Source organism: Trachinotus anak, unplaced genomic scaffold (genome assembly GCF_046630095.1).
Source record: "Trachinotus anak isolate AG129_WGS33_773 ecotype Australia unplaced genomic scaffold, CSIRO_AGI_Tana_v1 ptg000021l, whole genome shotgun sequence".
Taxonomy (NCBI): domain Eukaryota; kingdom Metazoa; phylum Chordata; class Actinopteri; order Carangiformes; family Carangidae; genus Trachinotus; species Trachinotus anak.
In genome coordinates this window covers 3,276,062-3,296,885 of record NW_027273872.1, presented here as the reverse complement: position 1 = coordinate 3,296,885, position 20,824 = coordinate 3,276,062, and the positions used below count along the sequence as shown (strand labels likewise).

General features: G+C 41.1%; 1 protein-coding gene across 3 annotated transcripts in view; it reads right to left on the bottom strand.

The window, feature by feature from the left end:
• elf1 (E74-like ETS transcription factor 1) overlaps positions 1–20,824 on the bottom strand; it is a 38,691-nt gene that overhangs the window by 16,756 nt on the left and 1,111 nt on the right. The window contains exon 1 of one of the 3 annotated variants that reach the window (XM_071458034.1): positions 11,526–11,821. The exons of 1 other annotated variant lie outside the window; for it this stretch is intronic. The gene's annotated coding sequence lies outside the window, so the exon portion shown is untranslated. Of the gene's footprint in view, positions 1–11,525; positions 11,822–20,824 lie in introns of those variants that run through there. One more of the 3 variants, XM_071458036.1, reaches the window with a different exon arrangement.

Here is a 20,824-nt window from a genome sequence, read left to right as displayed (position 1 = left end):
GAGAGCTGGGATGAAAGCGTAGTAATGTCCCCAGAGTCAGGAGTTCAGAAATGTCTTCAGAGACCAGTTTCCACTTCTTTTTTGGTCAGTTTTGACTCAGATATGTAAGAGAGACATAACTGAGATGTTACAGGCTGCTCTCTGCCCTATATATACTCTACTAACATGCCCTTAATCACAAAGCACTAGACTTTCTTGTTTAGGGCATGCAAGAGAAATAATGACAAGAATAGTAGTGTGACATGTTTTAAAACTGTGTAGAAAAAAAACACCCACAAAATGACCTGTGAATCTTGCACTCATAGGCACAGCATCACTGAGCAGTGGGTTCTGCTGCTTCCTGTCTGTTAAACCACACTCAGAAGAAAATTTCTTCCTCTGTGTAAGAGCGGAAAGTTCTCAACTCCCCCTCCTTCCTTCTCAAACAACATGCTGTTGCTCTCGTACATGTGACTGATAGAGGCAGCGTTTCGTACATGAATAGTATAGTAACTAGAGATATCTCCAGGAGTGACGTAAAAGACAAAAAAGACTGGCTTTTAATTGGATGGTGCTGAGATAATGACTACGTCTTGTACCTTAACATAGATTTCTACAGTGTTTCACTTGGTAGAGTCACCGGAAAAACATGTTTTGCATGTAAAATTTTGAGCGCCAAGACCCACAATTACAATTTATGACAAAAGCAGACTGATAAACGATTTCAGTACGCCATTAGATAGATTAAACTATCGGCACCATTATATTCTCTTGCTGTCTGACATTTTTAAGCCTGTTTAATGACAGTGATGATGAATTTAAACAGATCACATCACGGCTCTCAAGTCCCCACCTGCCACTTGCAGACATCTCTTCCCCACAATGCTGACACAAGGCGTGCAAACACAGACAGCATTACTAACCTCCCTCACCCCAACCCTCCACTCACTCACTCACTCACTCACTCACTCACACACACATACATCCCTAACTTGGCCCCAGATTCTCAGAATGCACTACAAAGTTCCTGTCACACAATGTTCACTTATAGGTCAGACTGCAAGAAAACTATATCAGTGCACAAATGAGCTGTCTGTGCAACTAGAGCACCCTGCACACTTTTTATGAGCCACTGAGAGTGACTGCCCTGAAGCACATAACTATTTTAAAGAAATTCCATCTGCTGAATTAACTTCTGCTACTAGTTAATATGAGCAAATCACAAGCCTGGAAATCGACCCATATAAATCCGACTCAATAAATCCTTTAAAGCTAAACAAGTGTCAAGTTGGCTTTATTGTTTCTGTCTTACCCGATGCATAATGAATAAAACTAGCTTCTGCCTCGGAGAAGCATGTTTTAACTTAACAGATGCATTAAAACTGCCTATTTCTATTGTGTGGCAACAGGCCACATGTCACAGATAGGAAGAACCATCGACGTTGTGAAAACAGGACAGGAAATTGCAGCAAAGTTTTAGTAAAGACATTTGCAACCTCAAACATCACAGTTTGATCTGCTGCGTGCTGTTCTGATGCCCCAAAAGCCTGCATGATTTTATTAAAGCATCTGGACATTGTCAGTAAGATGCAGAGTAACACTGGTCTGGCAAGGTGCATGGATGCTGGGGAAAATGTCATGTTTGTTAAGAATCACCACTCAAGGCAACATAATCTCAAAACAACAGCAACAACCAATGAAAGCCACAGCCAAGGCAAGTGAGAACCCTGCCACCTAAATGTTTTCTACATTACTATTTGCTAATAAAAAAGGATAAAGACAGATTAAAGGTCTGACTCACCAGAACCGGATCCAAAATGAAAGTGATTATAATTTTTTAGCCAGACCTGCCTACCCAAGGGCATGTCACCGGCCTAACTGCTAACATAATGACTTTCTGTAAAAATCCCAAAATAAGATGTGCAAATGCACTTTGTAACACAAAAAGACACAACGCTACATTAAGCAATGCTATTTATTGAGTTTGCGGGTTTGTCTGCTCTGCAGATCAGTACACTGTCAACTTTGGTCTATGCAGGATGCAGCCAGATAGGTTTAATATGTGTGAAGAACAGTGCTAAAAATTTAGGGCATCCATTTTTTTCTTATAGATCTAATTTGTATATTTGGTCAGAACCTGCTTTTGATTGGACACTTCTCATCAGAAAACACATGGTCAATCTGCAACAATACCTTGCTGCAGTCTCTCATTATGGAAAACCACTGCCCAATTTTAATTACATTACTTATCATACAGTACCACCACCTGGACCATATCCTCCTAAATAAACTAAATAATGTGGTGTCTGATCTAACTAGCTCAAAAAGATAGAAAAGTCTCTCAAATACCGGCCTGTTCTGAGTTAACCGTATGTTTGATGGGATCTATATTATGAATCAAGAAGGTAACAGTAGAGATTACTGCTCCTTACATCCTCTCGTGTCTCAGCTCAATTACATCATTTCTTCAATTTCAAAATCACTATTATTCCAAGTAAAAAACACAAAGCTAAGGTAAAAAAAAAAAGCATGCAAGTCTGTGCGTGTGTGTCAGTTGCCTCAAACTGCCCTGCTGATTCCTTTATTGCAGACATATTTGAAATGCTTCATCCTGAGTCTGCTGTTGTTTCGGCTGCTGTGTGAGAGCAATTTAATACATGACTAGACTGGAAAAGCTAATTTCTCTCCTTTTTTATACAGTAACTAAGCCACCCATAGGCATTAGATGTGCACAGGAAACTCTGTATTTTATCTAACGCTAAACTAAAAACATTGTAAACCAAATCTGAAGTCAAGTCCTGAAGTGTTTCTAAAAAATCACTACTCTGCTGCACAGTGTACCTGCTTATTGACACGCCCATCTCTGATGTGTTTACATTCATACCAATACTAACATGCCACAGCACAAGTATATTGCCAGCAGCCAGAGAGGACATTATACCCAGAAAACTACCAGCAGCATACTCTCAACCAAGCTTAAATAAAAACAAGGTGAAGGACGACATTCCTACAATAAACCACTGTGCCAATTTTATTGCTGATAACAGCCATCAGTTAATCTAACTTCCCACAACAGATTATTTTCTCGAAATAGGAAATAACCAATTGGAGCTTATATACTTTATGAACTTTGCCAAGATACTTTCCACCCCAGTCTTGCAGCATACTACAGATACAGCACTGACATCTCAGGGCTCCAAGTCTGAGTCAAGGCTGGGAACAGGGGACCCGGCTGTTGCAGAGGAGACTGCATACCAAACAGGTCTGGACACAAGCAGGCTGATGTGTCCACCCATAGTCAGGCATGCAGCAATATGTAACAGACAACACGCCTAGAGAGGGAATAGAATCAAAGAGAGATGAAATAATCTCATATTTCTCTGGCTCGTCACACTTTGGGATCAAGCTTTTCTTAAAGGAATAGTTTTATCATTTTGGGAAACGCTTCCCTGCTTTTTTTTTTTTTTTTTTTTTTTGCACATTTAGATGAGAAGATCCATTTGATACCACTCTCACTTATGTATGATACATTTGCAGCTAGAGCCAGCAGCTGTTCGCTGAGCATGATGACAGGAAACAAGGGGAAACAGCTCTGCTTGAATCTAACAAAAACCGCCTGACCCCCTGTAAAACTGCAACCTGTCGATTTTACGCTTCAGTTTTATACAAATTCAACAAACAAAATATGAAAGAAAAATTAATGAGCTTTAGAGCCAATTGTAGGCAGGTATATGTAGGCAGGGCCAGGCTAGCTGTTTCCCCCTGTTCCCAGTCTTTATGCTAAGCTAAAATAACTGTCTCCTGGCTATAGCTTCATATTTACTGCACAGCTCCAGGAATGGTATCAGTCCTCTCATCCAGCTTTTCTTGGCAAGAAAGCAAATACCTGAATTTCCCAACATGTCAAACTATTCCTTTGATTCCACTCTCAAACAATGTTTTCTGAAAAAGGGGGCAAAGACAAATGAAAATCTCTACATTTAATCTATTACATATGCTAATATTTCCTCTGCTGGAAAGGTTAAAACACTATGAAACAGGCTAATTTGCAGCTTTAGCAGATCTGTTTTCAAGATTTCTGCAGCTCAAGCTTCAGTTTAAACAGCTAATAACAACTAAATCAGCTCTTCTCATCTGATCCCTGGTAAAGCCTCACAGACAGGACCACTCACACTGAGAAAGCTTAGCCCCTTCAAGAGAGCTTATCTGATTTCACACAATTGGATACTGGGTCAGTGTGGTATTAAGTATCACTGGCCAATGTCTCTATCTAATCTTGAAGCCAGTAAACGTGTGGCCCCGCTCCTGGATCTCAGGACAGAAGTGCCAAGTCATTGCATTTCATGATGTCAGGTGAACACTTCAAATACAGTCGGGGAAAAACTGTTAAGGTATGTGACTAAACTCCCACACCTAGATTACAACTCAAACATTTGGACTGCATGCTTTAGATAGTACAACAGTACTTGTACTTCAGTCACTTAATGTTGTCATCTTGAAATGTTGGCTGTAACTTTGTCTGAACTGTACTAATAATGTAAAAACCAAGATATTGAACTCAGTTCCAGTTGCTCCTAACATCAATCAAATGTTCATTTCACCTATTTGAAGAAGTGTTTGATCTCTGTGCAGGAAGTAAAAGGACATTCTGTCCAGCCGGGTCAATATTTGAGGAGGCTTTATGAAATACACTCATTTATGATAGTCAGGTGATGAGAAAGGTGCAGCATGAGAGCAGGAGATGAGGACAATAAACTACCTGGTTAAAGAAAGACCTGTTCTATCTGGTTATATAACAAAATAATTACAGCGTTATTCTTTAACCATATTAGAGATCCGTAATAATTATATGTGGGACGCAGGAGAAGATGAGTGTGTGAGGTTACTAGAAATGGCTCTGAATCTGTTGCTCTTTCAGGAAGATACATACATTCATGACACAGTAACCTTTGCTTCAGCGCTGCTTTGAATAAAGAGGCCTGACAATCAGTCTCCCGAGGGGCTGGCTTTATGTTGTTCTGACGAGAATCACAATGCAAAAACGCAAAGGTAAACAAGGAGTGGCTGTTGCTTAGGAACAAGCAGAAGGAGAGGGCTTGTAAAGTAGGCTGTGTGGTACGAGACAGGGAGAGCAGGTGGGCCTCATTCAGCTCAGCAAAGGTCCAGTGTGTCTGCGAGGACACGTGTTGAAGACCAAGCCACGACAAGCATAAACAGACGACCTCTGACTGCGTAGTAAACCATTTTACAGTATGAAATCAAAGAAATGAATTGAGTAAAAGGACACATGGTCATTATGGCACCAATGGTGGAATTCAGTAGGTAATCCACCTACTTCACCCCTTAGGGGAGTTCAACCTCCACCACCTACACGCTGGCCAATTAAAAAGCTTCAGCACAGGGAAACAGACAGAAAATGCATGTAGGCCCGTCCTGCTGATGCAACAATAAAGCTGAATGAAAACAAGTCACTGCAATTTACAGTAACGACTTCATTTCATCTTTGACTATGCTGAGAAAAATACACTTTTAATCCTTTTGAATTAAGGTAAAGATCTAGATTAGACCTGACGGGATTAAAGTAAGAAGCCATGCGTTTAACCGAAAACATAAAGCGTTTTTGTACAAGCAAGAACACTGTGACTCACTGACAGACTGGAAGGTGATATTTCACCACCACTTGTGGTACCACTAGTTAAATGGAAAGACTGATACCACTGGTATAAATATGAAGCTACAGCCAGGAGACATTGAGTTTCTCCACGCAAATGCTGGGAACAGGGGGATACAGCTAGCCTATTCTGCCTGTAAGCACTGCCTGTAAGCTTACTAATTACACATAATTACACATAAGCCCCTATAAAACCGCGACTTGTCATTCAAACATTTCGTTTTTGTACGGATTAAACAAACTTCAGGGCTTCAGATGGGCTGGAAGGTGGATTTTGTTACCTTTTGGCAGAACCTTGTGAGCTGTATCCCCCTGTTTCCAGCCTTAATGCTTGTGTTTAACAAACAGAAATGAGAGTGATACCAGTCTTCTCATTCCACTCTCTGCAAGAAAAGCCAATTAACATATTTCCAAACTATTGCATAGTGAGATAAAGGTCAAATGTTTGTTTTCGTATGAATGGGGTAGCACTAGGGATGTAAACGTAAGAAGCACCTGCAATGTAGTTTCAGTATCAATTGAGATTATATAAAGAGATTGTCACTGTGGAGTTACTATCCTCATTTCTGCATGCAGCTCTGTGCACTGATGTCAAGGCCATAAATGAAAGCGAGAATTCTGAATTTAAACTAGAGGCAAGAATTAAAGTTAAAATAGGGTTAGGGTTAGTGTTAGGGGAGTGTTTCATGTTGTTCATCCGTCAAACCTGTGGTTCAGCAACTTGTGTATCCACCATACAAACCACATTTCATGACAAATTTTCACTAAAAAGGGGGCCCCATCGCCCTTGTAAATGTGGCATTTCAGGCTCAATTTAAGCATTTCACAAACACGCAGGAGAAGGTGATGAAAGGAAAATAAGTGACATTTGAATGATATAAAAGCAAAGCATAAAAAGAAAAAAGCAGGCAAGGTTTCAAGGCAAAAATAAATAATTGGTGAAATAAATAAACTTTCTGGCCTCCACAACTGAGACCTTTCCACTGAGACAGGAGTTCAGCAGATTATTTGAATGCTGGAGTCATTATGGGCATGGCCAGTTTTCCATATGACAGCCTGCTGCTGAAGCTTGCAGACACAGACACCACTGCAGCTGGGTGTCTGGGACCAAAGCCTCCGAAAACCATGTGGGAAATCAATTTCCCTCTGCGCCTGGGTCAGAATGCCTCTTTGTACCAAGTGATACTGCATGAAAGCCAACATGATGTTTAAATTAGCATGAGGGAGTGTGAGGGAGTTGGCAAGAGACACCAGCTCAAACTTATTTCACTGAGGATGTCAGTTTTATGCTCACATCCATCTCACAGTTCAGAGCCTATTTTGTGCATGATGGAACTTCACGCAGGGTGGAACCCATATAATTGGAAAGAAAAACATTGCTCTGTGAATATGTTTTCAGGCCACTGCATTATATAGTGTTCACAGTTTATAGCTGTCAACTGGCTGTTAGGAAAGTCGTGCATGTATCATATTCCCGTATTTACAAGCGGCACAGTTGCAGATGACCATGCTTCAAACACAGGCAGAGCTCAACAGAAGCCGGTAATGGAAATTCTTATGAGGCTCTGCATGTTGCTTTTATCTGGAACAAAATAAACTTGCACCTCAAATCTGCCTCCACCCACACAAGCTCAGTGAGCAACTTCTATGACAGATACATTTTTATCAAGACACATGAATTATCAACATTTCCATGGTGAGAATGGTTCACTCGAGAAAATACTTCAGTATAATAATAAACTTTAAGGTTAGTTACATGAACTGCTACAGTCTCAACTGACTGTTTGGTCATTACAATAAATCAGGATTAGTATCTTTCACTGTTTCCTACTGAGTTTTACAGTATCCACTAACAAGCTGTCAACTTTTTATTTAGAAATTTATGGGACGTACTTTGCATCCACTTTTATTTGTAAATCCTGGAAGGTCAGGAGTGGATGAAGTATTCAGATTCTTTGTAAAGAGTAAAAACATAATGCAAAAATACTCACAAAACTCTCAAAATTTTACTTATTGGTCAGCAGAGTATCCCTTTTCAGTGCTGATGTATTATATATTATGTTATTAGCTTATTATAACTGGCATTGGCATGTAAGCAGCATTTTAATATTGTTTATTCATTATTTTCTATGCAAAACCCTGATCTGAAAAACAACAGTGCAGATTATTTATGTGCCAATATTTCCATATTTATATAGCCAATACAGTCCAATATTTCCCTCAGTAATGTAGTGGGTGGAGCTATAAAGCAGCATAAACTGCAAATACCTTCGTAAAGTACCTCAAAATTGTACCTATGTACTGTTGGATTCATGTATTTGATTACTTTTCCACAGCTGATCGTGATACACTGTGGTGAATATGTGATAAGTGATCCTATTTGCTGCCATGTTAACAGGAGACAGAATCTGCGCCGTGACCAGCATGGTACGTTGCATAACCAGGAGTGTTATCACAAGGTGTGACCTGATATTCCACATATCACCTCACTCTCTCTAACACACGCTCTTTCTTTCTGCCTCCCAGTATCTGAAAACATGACGCTGAGTCTCATACATCTGCCCAACTGAGTCTGAGTCTTCTCTGAACAAAAAATGCGGTAACAAGTACGGGCTGGGAGCTCCCATCTTTGACAGTGTCTGGTGGGTTTAAGGAGTAGTTCAGGTGATAAGACAGAATGAAAATTTGCGGATTTTAGCAAAAGGTATGTGAAAGTTTGTAGTTACATGGTACAAAGTGTACTCAAAGTCTTGTCACCTCACTGTGCATCATCCACTAAAGCAAAAATAAAAAACTCGCTATCAAGACCTAAGCCATCCAGATTTGGAAGAAGGGGGGTTTTATAAAGACTGAAAACCCCAGTGTTACATCACATCCTTTTCAGTTATCAGGAAATAAGTCTGAAGAAAAAGACTCAAGAAGAAACTATCACTAGCTCACTGCTTTTCTGCTTTTCTGACACAATTGTCAGGGCTAAACTGAAAGTCGTCTGGAAAGAGAAAGACTTCATACTGCGTTTGTTCAGATGTGATGATCACAGCACTGGTTCGGCATGTACTCCAGAACAACAGGCTGCCAGTCCCAGCACGCTCCGAGTATGAGACAGTTGCAACACTAGGAGACAGTTGCTCAATCTATTTAACTTTATTTATCAAGGGAGGGTTTCCTGAGTCTATCTGCAGCACATGGACACAGATACACAAGTGGGTTTGACCTGCTGAGGGTAGCTACGTCTTGGAGCACCTGGAGATACAGTGCAGTGCGACGGTAGCCATTAAGACGGAGGAGAGTGTTACACATTAACTTTCCCCACCCAGATTTTCCCAGCTGGTCACAGGAGCTCAGATTTCCCGTCACAAGCGTACTTCTCCAACCTTTAAGCCCCCATCCACTCCAAAAAAAGAGAGTGCTATGGAAATAAAAAATGGCAAAGAAGAAATGGAGAAACTGACATGGAAACATGATGCAAATCCATCCTTGAGTAACATAAAACAGCCAAGAAAACCATCAAAACAGGACAGGAGCTCTGACTCTGCTTTCTCATATTAACATTTTCCAGCCAGGTTTATTAAAAGATAACAACCATGGGCAAACAAGACGTTTATCTACTTATTCACTATGACTCAACTCAAGTTCTCCACATCCCCTTCAATAGATGGGACAATTATTCAGAGGTAGTGAATGATCAAGATGATATTTTAAGTCTATTTGGTCACATAAATCTGCTTAAAGAGAAAGAAATAATTCTTCCCATAGCCTGCATAATATGACTTTAAAAACATTTCATTCCAGGTGGAACTCTGGTCTCTCTTCGGTTTAAAATATCAGTTATAACTTCTGAAGTACAACTATTTCTCCACTTGGTTTCCAGTTTAAGTTCAAACAGGGTGAGTTAAAGTTTGTCTCTGCCACTGACTCAATACAATAGTAAGTCTGCACAAATGCGTCATATTTGCACTGTCGCTGCCAACAGATATGATATGCATAGAAAGAAAGACGATTGATCCTTTCAGTGATAATGAGCAGTTGACCTGAAGCTGCCTCTGCGTTTATTCTATTCAAGGCATGAAAAGGTGTTTGTACCTGGCCGTACACAGTTGGCTCTGTAACATGAAACTGAATAAATCATCCATTTTTACGTATCTCGGCGTGCTGGGCTGTAGTAATAAACTCCACCTCACCTCCACCTCCTCCTCGTCGCAACGCCTCCGTCATCTTGCTCAAGCCTAATGATCTAATTACAGGCTAAGACTTGTTGACTTTGCATTGAAAAAGGAGCCAACCTGACACTGCTGTCCATCCCCCCCACCCCTTCTCTTCATCAGCCTCCATCTCCTCTGAATGAGACACACAGGGCTTCACTAAACAGACGCTACAATGTGAGTTCATCCTCTGAAGCATGAGGGCCTCATTTACAATCCAAATCAGGGTGGGCATAAAGAGTACTGAGAAAGTTCGGTCAAACACAAACTCATACCTGTTCAACACAACAGAGCCATTCACTCACTCAGCCATGTGCTGATGCCACAGCAGGTGTTAGATACAAATACAGAAAGACAATGAATTTGCTCTTCCAGTGCAAGGTGGATTGATCCACACCTAATAATAGTTCAGTAACTGATCGCGTTTACTGCAGAGACATCTTTTTGGTATCTCTGAAATAATCTGCTCTCTGTTGCCTCTCTTAGGCCCCAGCTGAAAATTACGTCAGACATTACATCAACAAAATCAATTCTGAATGCCAAACAGATGAGACAATCACAGGCTTAGGTATTTTGCATATAACTGCATAAAAAGGTTTGACCAAAATTGGATGAAAATGTGCGGACTGCACTCAGTTTGGGCTTTTCTAGGATATCTACAAAGCTCCGTGGTGTATACTGCACCAGCATTTGAAGGCAGATTGAATAGAAAGTGAGTGTGAAATGCGAATGTTGCTTAAACTGCCCTCCTGCTTCTTCTGTGAAACAGTATGTGCACATGTCTTCTGTGGCCCACAAAGTTCAGGGTAGATTTCTGGTGAAACAGGAAGTGTGCTTTTATCTCTGCTGCACTGAGCAACTTTTAGAAACACACACTCAACAGCACTGAGAAGAATCATTTAACTGGTTGATGGGAAAAAAAAAATAGACGTTAGGGAAGGCCAACTAATAGAGGCATTAAAGAGGAACCAAAATACTGTGATCAGACTTCCCTGTAAATTGAAATAATGTCCTTTTGGGCCTCTACATTACAATACTGAAAGTAATCATGGATTAAAACTGACATGATGTCTATCTACTGATTACTACACCAAGAAAAATACTTGTGGGTTGGTCTAGGGGCTTGCAAAACTCTGTTCCCGCCCTTGCTTCAACACACCATATAAGGCAATAATTTAATATTGCAATAAAAGAAGAGCATCAAACATGACATATCAGCAAAAAACAACATCCTAACTTAATCTGAAAATGAGAAACACAAGAACCCAAACCTATCACTTGATCTCACAAGGTGTCAAGCCATAAAAAGTGTCAATGGAGTTTGAGGGAAATGGTTTGATATGTGCAACTTCACATAAAAAAACTCCTGTTATCCTATTATTATGATTGTATATGGCTGCTGAGTTGTTGAGCAAAATTTGATACACAAGGAGGTTTGGAAGAAATGACAAATACCCGAATATCAACTGTACTTCCATGACATGTTCACGCTCCCTTTAGAGAACCTCAACATGTCAAGAGCGCTAATGAAAATGCTACGATTAAGCTAAAGGTGCACATTACGGCAACCTAACTACCGAGCTGCCTGTCCACCTACAGATACAGCTCCCAAATACAAAAACAAAGAATATTGTAAAATGTGAAGAGGAGGAAGAAAACTATTCATCACTAACCTCAAAGACACAGGATTCGGGTGACAAGGTCCATGATAACAACCGAACAAGTGTCGTCTTCGTAACCAATGAAAGTCAAGAGAAAAATAGACAACAAAAGGTAAAACAAGGATAATCCAAGGTCCGTTCAAAGGGGGACAAGGCTATCTGAAGGTGTGGACCACTGGCCAGCCGCACACGTCTTTCTCACAGCGACAAAACAAAACTGGAGAGGAGGGGGGGGGGGAGACAATGCAATGGCTGCTGTTTGAAACAGAAAAAGGAGAAGTGTAGTGAAGCAACTTGTCCTCTCCCTATGAGTCACGCAGCACTGTCGCCATTGGTAAGGGAGCCCTGAGGCAGACTGCTTTCACCTGGCCAATCAGCAATGAGCACTGGCCCTAAATGCAAATGATTTCAGGTGAGTTCTACTGTGGCAGGGATTGGACAGGGCTGCAGCGGGGGAGGGGAGAACAGAGAGGTCCAACCAGAGGGCCACACCTTAAACAGCATGAAAGACGACGGACGGGTTTCTCCTGCAGAGGCAGAGGAGTGCTGGAGGTAAACATTTAGACAGGTATGCACTTACTTTAGACTTTGACCATAGAAAATGTGCCAGGCAAGGTGATTAAAATCTGTGTGGCAGCTCAGAAGTAAAGTTCACATCTCTCTGTGCCCCATTAAAACATTTACAATGAATTGTGAGTCTATTAGCAGTGTCAGTGAGCCAGTTAAGCTGCTGACTTGTGGGGGAGTTGTTCTCCCTGCCTTAGAAAGTCCCATAAAACCTTCTACCAGTGGGAGGTAGAAAGAAATGAAAATATGAAGTCAAAAGTGTTTAGGTATGAGCAAGTGCTTCACCACAGTAGCCGAAAAAACCTCTTTCTCCTCCTCCTCCTCTTCATGATTCAGTGATCATGATCACGGGAAAGCTCCTGCTGAGAACAATCACCGCATGTCAAGTTTAACTCAAGTGACTAAGCATTTATGTCTCAGCTTTTACATTGAGGTGTCGAAAATGTGCCAAAAAATGTCACATATAAGCTGCAGTAGGTGACACACATCATTTTTATCTTGTTAAGTTCAGCGTAGGTAGATATAGCTGAGTCTTGATCAGAATCTTTATCAGAAATGATACCTAAGCAAACAGGAAGTGGTGGTCTGTGGTGAGTGTTGAGCTCACTGCGTGTCTTCACACTCTTGTCTATGCATCAATTTATGCATATTTTTCATGAAAACCCACAGAAGCAAAAGTCAAATGTGTCAATAAAACTTGTTTTAAAAGGGAATTGTTAGGGAAAGAACATAAACTAATACAGGACTCGAACACTGATATTTAAAAAAAAAATGAACCCATTAAACTCAATTGCAACAGCAGCAGGGTCTGTTTGTCATGGTTCCCCAAATCACCCTCTCAATCTCCACTGAGGGTTCTCATCATCACATTAATTCTTCCTGGCCTTGGTTCAGTGCCGTTCAGTCAAACGCAGCTGCTTGCTTCAGAGCAAATTGATAGCCTCACTGTGAGGGAAACTTACACCAAACAAGCTCCATTTATCACCGCCTTTGGAAATACTGTCCACAACCCCGAAGCCTTGGTGGAAACTGTCCACTTCTTGTGATATAAACTCTAAAGGCTAATGCACTGCAGCACTGCTAAAATCCAGGACAACTATGTAAACACGGAAAAGCACACACATGCATGTGCATAAGAAAATTCCAGTGTTACTCCATTTGTGTAAGCCTTACAGATCATTTAAACCTCTGTACAAAGAGTTTTTTAAAAAGTATCTGAGGCCTAAAGGAGAGCTGCTCAAATCTTAACATTCCCATCAACATCAGGGACGTGTTACATCAACTCAATTAATGATGTGAGAAGCAATAGGCTTGTGTTGCCAAGATGTTGCCACAATCAACAGGGTGATTTTTTTTTCTATCTTAGTCTTTTAGTTTCCAGATCTTCTCCATCTTGAAATTGAAATTCCATTCGCACACACTCACACAGATTATCTACTCTGAGAGAAAAGAGGCATCAAAGGAAGGAAATGTTTGTAGCACACTGAGAAAACGTTTGAGAGCTGCAGTGCTAAACTTTGACTGCAAGCTTTTAAATTCCTGACACACAAATTAAGCATATCCTTTATAAATTTGAAATAAAAAGAAAACTGCAACGAAACCGTGCTGCATTCCAGTGATCCATTCATTGTAGGTAATCAGCTGTGTACAAGAACTATTTCCCAAACAGAAAGTCTTTAAAGGAGTAAATAATTAAATGAGAGGGCATGGCTGGCATCAAAACAGCTCATGACTTTCTTTCAGTGAATACAGAGCACATTTATTCTGCTATGTGCCAGTATCTTCAGAGTCAGACAGAATACACTCTTTGTAGTTTTTTGGTTGGAGGAACTAAAGGACGGAGCTAGAGGAACTAAAGAAATGTGTGAACTAAATGTCCAAACAGGTCCTGTTAGCATCTCACTGAGCAGGACAGAGAATCTCTATCGACACGCAGATGTTAGGTTGAGGAGTTCCAGCTGAATATATGATAATCATAAGGGTAAAATGTATCCTAAATTGTGCATTCCTCAAAAAAGATATTTATTTAATTCTGAAATGCCTATGTTAGAAATTTTATGATATTAGTTTGAGCACTTGTAATTCGTGATGAGCATTTGTCATTATTTTAGACACTTCATAAACTTTCAGTTATTAACATCTGATAAAGCAAATGTCAGGTAATTAATTGTGGAAAAAGTAGATTGCAATCCCATTAACTATTGTTCAAGGTCTGAAACACACAATACTCAACCTTTTTTGTTATCAAGGTATCTCTCCATTCAAATAAGAAGAAAAAAGCGGGGGAAAGCTCAGGTGGAGCAAGAGAGGATGGGTTCCTTTTCCAGGATCAACAGACATGCAATTAACTCACCCAGATTTGCACAACAAATTACATCCACACTCAGGGGAAAACCAATAAAAGTGAAGCTGTTTAAATTTCTGTTGCTTCAAAACCTGTCAGGGGGATCAAATTAAATTCAGCCCACAGTTCAAATGCACAAAAAGCCTGTCTTATACAGTGTATTGTGATCTTGTTTATTCCTGTACAGAAGCAAAAAAAAAAAAGCCTTGATGTGCGCCATGTGACGCTGAGGACTAACTGAAAGGACACACCTTTCCTCTGCAGTCTAATAATAAAAAAGGGTCACTGGTTACTTTCTTGTGCTAATTCTGCACAACAGAAGCCAACCACAACGGATGCAGGCCTCAAAGACCCTATTTTCTGTGGTATGTCCCCATTAAAGGGCAGAGCACAACAACACTTTGCAGTAGGAGGGTAGTGTGGTTGAGCCTTTCTCTTCAACCCAAAGGAAGGACACTAGATCACTTACAGCATGATGTCAGTCTTCTTGCTTGTCTTTTCAAAAGTCAATGTCATCTTGAGCTGCTAGATTCACACAGGCTATTAACACTATTGTTAATCAACATATGCACAGGTTATCTTCTTCATCTGACAATATTTCAGTTATTCTGGTTACTACAGACATTTCAAGACAATAAATATCTGACATTAAACATTGCAGTCAAAAATGTATCAAAAGCCAAGTGTTATCCAACCCTGTAAAACGTAGCCCTCAAATAGAACTGTGCACACCACTTTGAGTGTTTTGTTTTCGCTTTGTTTCCTACTGCAGATGACACTTTATCTAGGCATGCCCTGCATTTTTTTTCCAGTGAACCACTCCACTCAGAACTGCAAGGCCTGAAAGCCTCAAATTCAGATCAATCAGTAAAGCGTGATGTTGGAGGACAGAGGGCTCATAAAGTCTGAGAAACATTTTAAAACAATCCTTGACAGGATGAGATATGGGAGCCTTTGAAGGACACACAGACTTATTTGAGTATCTTAGAGGTCATCTGATGGCTGCTGCAGCCGCTCAAGTACAGAGCAGGGAAGCTGCTGACGCTGTCAGACAAGACTCCAGTTAACAGGGCAGAAATGCAGCCCACAGGAGACACAGACTGAGGTAAATAAGAGGGCAGCAAGGCATTTTAATTAGCCCCACTGAGATGGACAATGGTTTATAATAGGAGGAAATATTCAAAAAAACATCTGTCAGGTGTGGACTGACTGTGAGAGAGTGAAGGCAGCCAAGGTGATATGCAAATATTACAGTTATTTTGGTTGAGAAACATGGCAGCTGGTTGAGATCTGTAGTAGCTCACAGCCCACAGCGCCATGAAAACATTATCATTCTCGGACAGTGACCAACCTGAGCTGAGCCGGGGTGTAAAGTGATTCACTGTGCTGACTGAGTATGACTATAGCTATACCAGTCCAACAAAGAGCTGTGTAGGCGTACAGCTCTACAGGCAACGCTTTCAGGATGCAACAGCTCAGCCCACAGTGAGTGAGTGATTCATTAGCACCTCTGAGTAGAGAATGATGCACAGACCACAGGCCTGAAACAGACAGTGGTCAGTGCGCTGCTCAGTTCACCTGACTATACTCAGACTCTATATGACTGAACCATGCACAAGCAAGCACAAGACTTTGAGAGATACTATAAACAAGGGGTCAAAAGCACTGTGACGGCCACTCCCACTCTGCTGGTGGCTCCTTGTGTGTGTGTCTTCATGTTTAGAAGGGTAGAGGTACGTCAAGAGACACCTGAATCCACTATTGTCATATAAAACACACTCCTCTCTCTCTCTCTCTCTGTCTCCTCCCAGCAGGAAGGATTCTGGTTTGGTGATGGTTTGGGTTTTGGTTTGCTTTATTTTGTCACTTTAACGCTTACATGCCTTACTCTTGTCTTTACCTCTCCTCTACCTCATACTTAGTATACTGCTCTGCATTTTAAGTTTGTTATTTAGTAGTTTAATGCAAATTGAGACTGTATTTTTTTGAGAACAGCAGCTTTCTCCTTACAGGTATGACAGGATGTTATCAAATGGGAAAATGACCAAATCCACCTCTCTTGTTACCGTCTGTGTTTCAGCTTCTTTTGGGCTGTAAAGTGTAAAGTGTTTGTCACAACTCGTGTCCATCAGCACCTAAGCTTATTTAATCTATACAAAAACCGAAGTGTAAAAATGCAACGCTAACAGCCTCCTGCATCCAGCTTTATATTTAAAGACAGATATTCTTCTAAAACGTGGGCGGCCTCGCGTCAGTAGTTTGATACCCCTTGTATATACTCAAGTCTGGGTGAGTTGGCCTGTAAACCAAACAGGTGGCATAAATCTTTTAGATTATAATAGAACATATGGTAAGTTTTGATAAGCAGGGAGTCGCTGGAGTAGCAGCAATAGGTCTGCTGCCGCCCGAGCCCCATACAGACTGTAACTCATTAAATATTAAATCTGCAGAGCAGGCCAACCATCCAGATCACCCACATCACACCTCTGTGGGCTGTTTCAGCTACCTGCAGCCAGATACCAGCAGAAAGGATTCATTGGAACATCAAGTCACCGACCACATTAGCGTTGTTTCTCATGCAGACATCTTATCATAAACAATCACTGAGGTCTGGAAAAGCCAATCTGTGTGTCACACCAGCTAATTCAGGGCAAAAACAAAAAAAGAGCTGCGTTTGCCAACAGCCAGCAGTTTTTAACCCAAGAGCCCCAGTTTATCGGAAGCTTGTTATTAATAAAAAGCCATGAGGCCCTAAGAGCATATTGCTCTGTCACTCGGGCCTAGATTATAATACCCATTGGCTCTGTGCAGTTAAATAATTCAACAAGCCTGAGGGCTGCCTGTCATGTTGAAATTAACCCGAAAGAAAAAAAAAAGACAAAATGAACTGATGGTAAATATGGACAAATGCCTGTCAGCGGATGTGATGAGCTGCCAAAGCTCACTGCAAATTCTGTCATCTGTGTCTTTGCTTATATTAGTCACATTTGTTTAAAGTAAAATGTGGAAAGATCACTTGGCTTCTCCTGGCAAAGCTCACTGTTTAAATCCAAGCAACTCTGGCTGAGCTGACTCATGAAAGACCTCTGAAAGACATTCACTACTACCTCATTAGCTCTAAGAGGCATAAAAAATGACAGGGTGACATATCATTATGAACCAAAGTTGCAGACAAAGCCAGTTTCTATTTTTGGGAGGAACTATTTTGTGTGGACAAAGTACAGTAAGAGGAAGATTACAAACCAAGCCACTCCTTAATATAATTACACATACATCAGTGCTACAGCTTACTACACTGTGTGCTTACATGGACCTCAGCGGGCACCATAAAAATGTCTAAGTAATGTTGTTAACTAATCTTATGATGTCAACATGCTGCCAGAGTGAACACTAAATACTCTGATTCATCCTGGAGCACTTCTTCCTGCAGACAAAGTCATATACTGAGGCTGACTGAGCATGATCCAGGCAAAACATTATATTTTTATGACTTTTCGAAGTATCTGAGGAATTTCATCTTTTTCATGAGTATAAACCAATGTGAGGTGCTATTTAAATCTTATATTTAGAGTAACAGTTCGCCTGTTAGCAATGCTAAGCTAAGTTAGCTTAGCATTGCATAAAGGCTGGAAACGTGGGGGGAAACGGCTAGCGTAGCTCTGTCCAAAGGTTGCAAAAACCCAGCTCATCAGCACCTATAAAGCTTACTAATTTACATGTTACATCTTGTTTGTTTAATCCGTACAAACAAGAATTTGATTTAAAGGCAGAGACTGTTGCCTTTGGAGAGGCTAGCTGTTTCCCCCTGTTTCCAGTCTTTATGCTAAGCTAAGCTAACTGTAGCTTCATATTTAGCATACAGGCATGAGTGGAATCAATCTTCTTGTCTAATAAGCACATTTCACAAAAGGCTGAGCTGCTCCTTTAAGACTAAAACTGTGAAACTCTTATTCAAACATGGTCTATTCTTGCTTGATTATCACCACAAAGTCTTTATTATTGCCTCAATTTGTAATTTTATGATTCCTGAATAAATACATTTCTATATCTTTGATGACAGTATTACAATGATTGCATTTTTTTGTATAGCTCCTCCTCAGCACCTCCTGAATACACTGATTTCAAACTAACTAAACTCACGTTGTCTTCCTTTACATGCTAAACATACTTTGACTGTAACACTACATTACATCATGACAATACGCAGATTCATGGAGAAACTAAGCCATAACGGCCTGGTCCAAGTCACATGCTTGTGAGGCAGGCAGCATGAAAGAAGAATGAGGTTACAGGTGGAATTTCCCTCATCTCTCCTTTCTCTCTGACGTCATGTCCAGTGGCAGCGGTTCACTGCTGTTGCTGCTGCTGCTGCCTAGCAATCAAACATGTCTGACAAGGTGATATTCAGGTGTCAAAAGCCTGGGGTGGCGGACCAGCAGCGTACAATTAAGGAACTTTGCAAACAGCAGTTCCCCTGCAAGCCTTTAACAGAAAACAGGCCGACACAGGGTATTTTTCTACATGTAAAAAAAAAAGGGGAAGTTCTGCAGTTTTATTTCTCTTTTCACAAGTCGGTTCCTGCATTTATGCAAGTCATTTCAGGTTTCAGCCATCTCATGATTGTTTGTTTAGTCAAAGCATATGAACATTGCCATCTTGTGGTTATTTCTAATTACATTAATTTAAACCTCAGAGGAAAGGGTCATTACGTAAAGGTGTCAGTCATGCTCTTTTGAAGCTTGCAGGAGTTAATAAGCAGCTAAACTTTCTTTGAAGGTGCATGTGTTAGCACTTAACATTGAAGCTCTGGGTAAAACATCATCATATTAGCTCAGATGTCTCTTTTACAGGGATGTACACCACTGGATTCCCTGTCTCTTGCAAGGCCACTCTGAAAGCTTTTGTGAAACTGGAGCACTGCTTTCCAAATAGGATAAAAGCTCAGTTCTTCTTTTTGTGAAGCCAAATCAATATTCAGCAGCCCATTAAGGTGGGCGGGTACATCTTATACAAGAAGAAGATGTGTCTAATGTCTGAGGAGCTCGCCGTTACTAAAGGGATCACAGAACAGCTCTCCATTGTTGTCCTTGGTCATCATCACACTCCTCAGCTGCTCAGACGGGTGATGGTGATGTCACTGTCACAGGATAAGAAGGCTACCGGGAACTGCTTCAGCCTCAACCACACTGTCTGCAGTGTGCGCACACACATGCACGCACAATTGACCATATCACTCAAAGCCTGTGCAGCATTAAAGCTATCAAAGCGAAGAGGAAAAGGGCAAAAGGGAGGCTGAATGCGTGGGCAGGAGCAGGGCAGGATGAGGTCTCTAAAGCAATGGCACATCCCTGGAACAAACAAGACGACTCCACACTGGAGTATATTTGGAAAGTCTTGTTCTGGATAATTGCTTTCAGTGGATTGAAGTTTCCAATTATCCGCCAGCGTCTGACAGTGTTCCCACCATGGGAAGACTGAAGGGGAGGGGGGAGAGGGTGGGTGAAGGGTTGGTGGGTCCAGCTGGTCTGACAAGCTAAAAGCTCATAACTCTCCCCTTCCCTCTGCGTCATGGACGCCTCCTCTGAAGGGAGCAACTGCAGTCGACCAATGAGATCGTGGTTGTCTGTCCCATGGTACAAGCATCTTAGCCCAAAAATGTAAACATCTGGCAAACATTTAGACTCACCACAGAATAGGTTTGATCAACAATAAAAAAAACACCATCCTGTCAAACATTTACAGACAGATTATTTGGAGAAAAGCAGTAAACATTCATTCATATTTAATCTCAGAGAGATCCCAACGAGCGTTTGAGACGCTTTCCCAAAGCAGCTCTCTCCCATTTTCGTGGATATTGACAGACTGAGGCTGCTTCGGGAGTAGGTGGACACATCGTGGATTCAGATTATCAATGGTTGCTGTAGTTTTTCATATCCAGAGATATCAAAAAGGGGCCGCAATCAAGTCTGCATCTTATTTTCCTGTAAAGTAGTGAGAAATGCCCTGCACGGTTTCCTAGAGCTCAGGCGAATGTGTTTAAATAGCAGCCAGTCATTTGGGTTCTGATACCAATGAACTCTAGTCTCATTGCTCAGCTAAACAGTACAGACTCACGTTTTGCACATTTTCTACAGGAGCCAGCTCCACAGCTGACATCCCAGGCCTGGGGTCAAGTCCTCTTGATAATGGAGGACAAATGAAAGCTCTGTTCATATAACTATTAGAGCTATAATGTCTCCACTAAAATACAACTTAATACAGAAAACTGCATTTGCATTCCTCCTATAATTGTGCCTGCTATCTGATGTGTACAACTTGTCAACCTTTTTCAAAGCACACACACACACACACACACACACACACACACACACTCCATCAGTGCAGTCACATGCCCACTGAC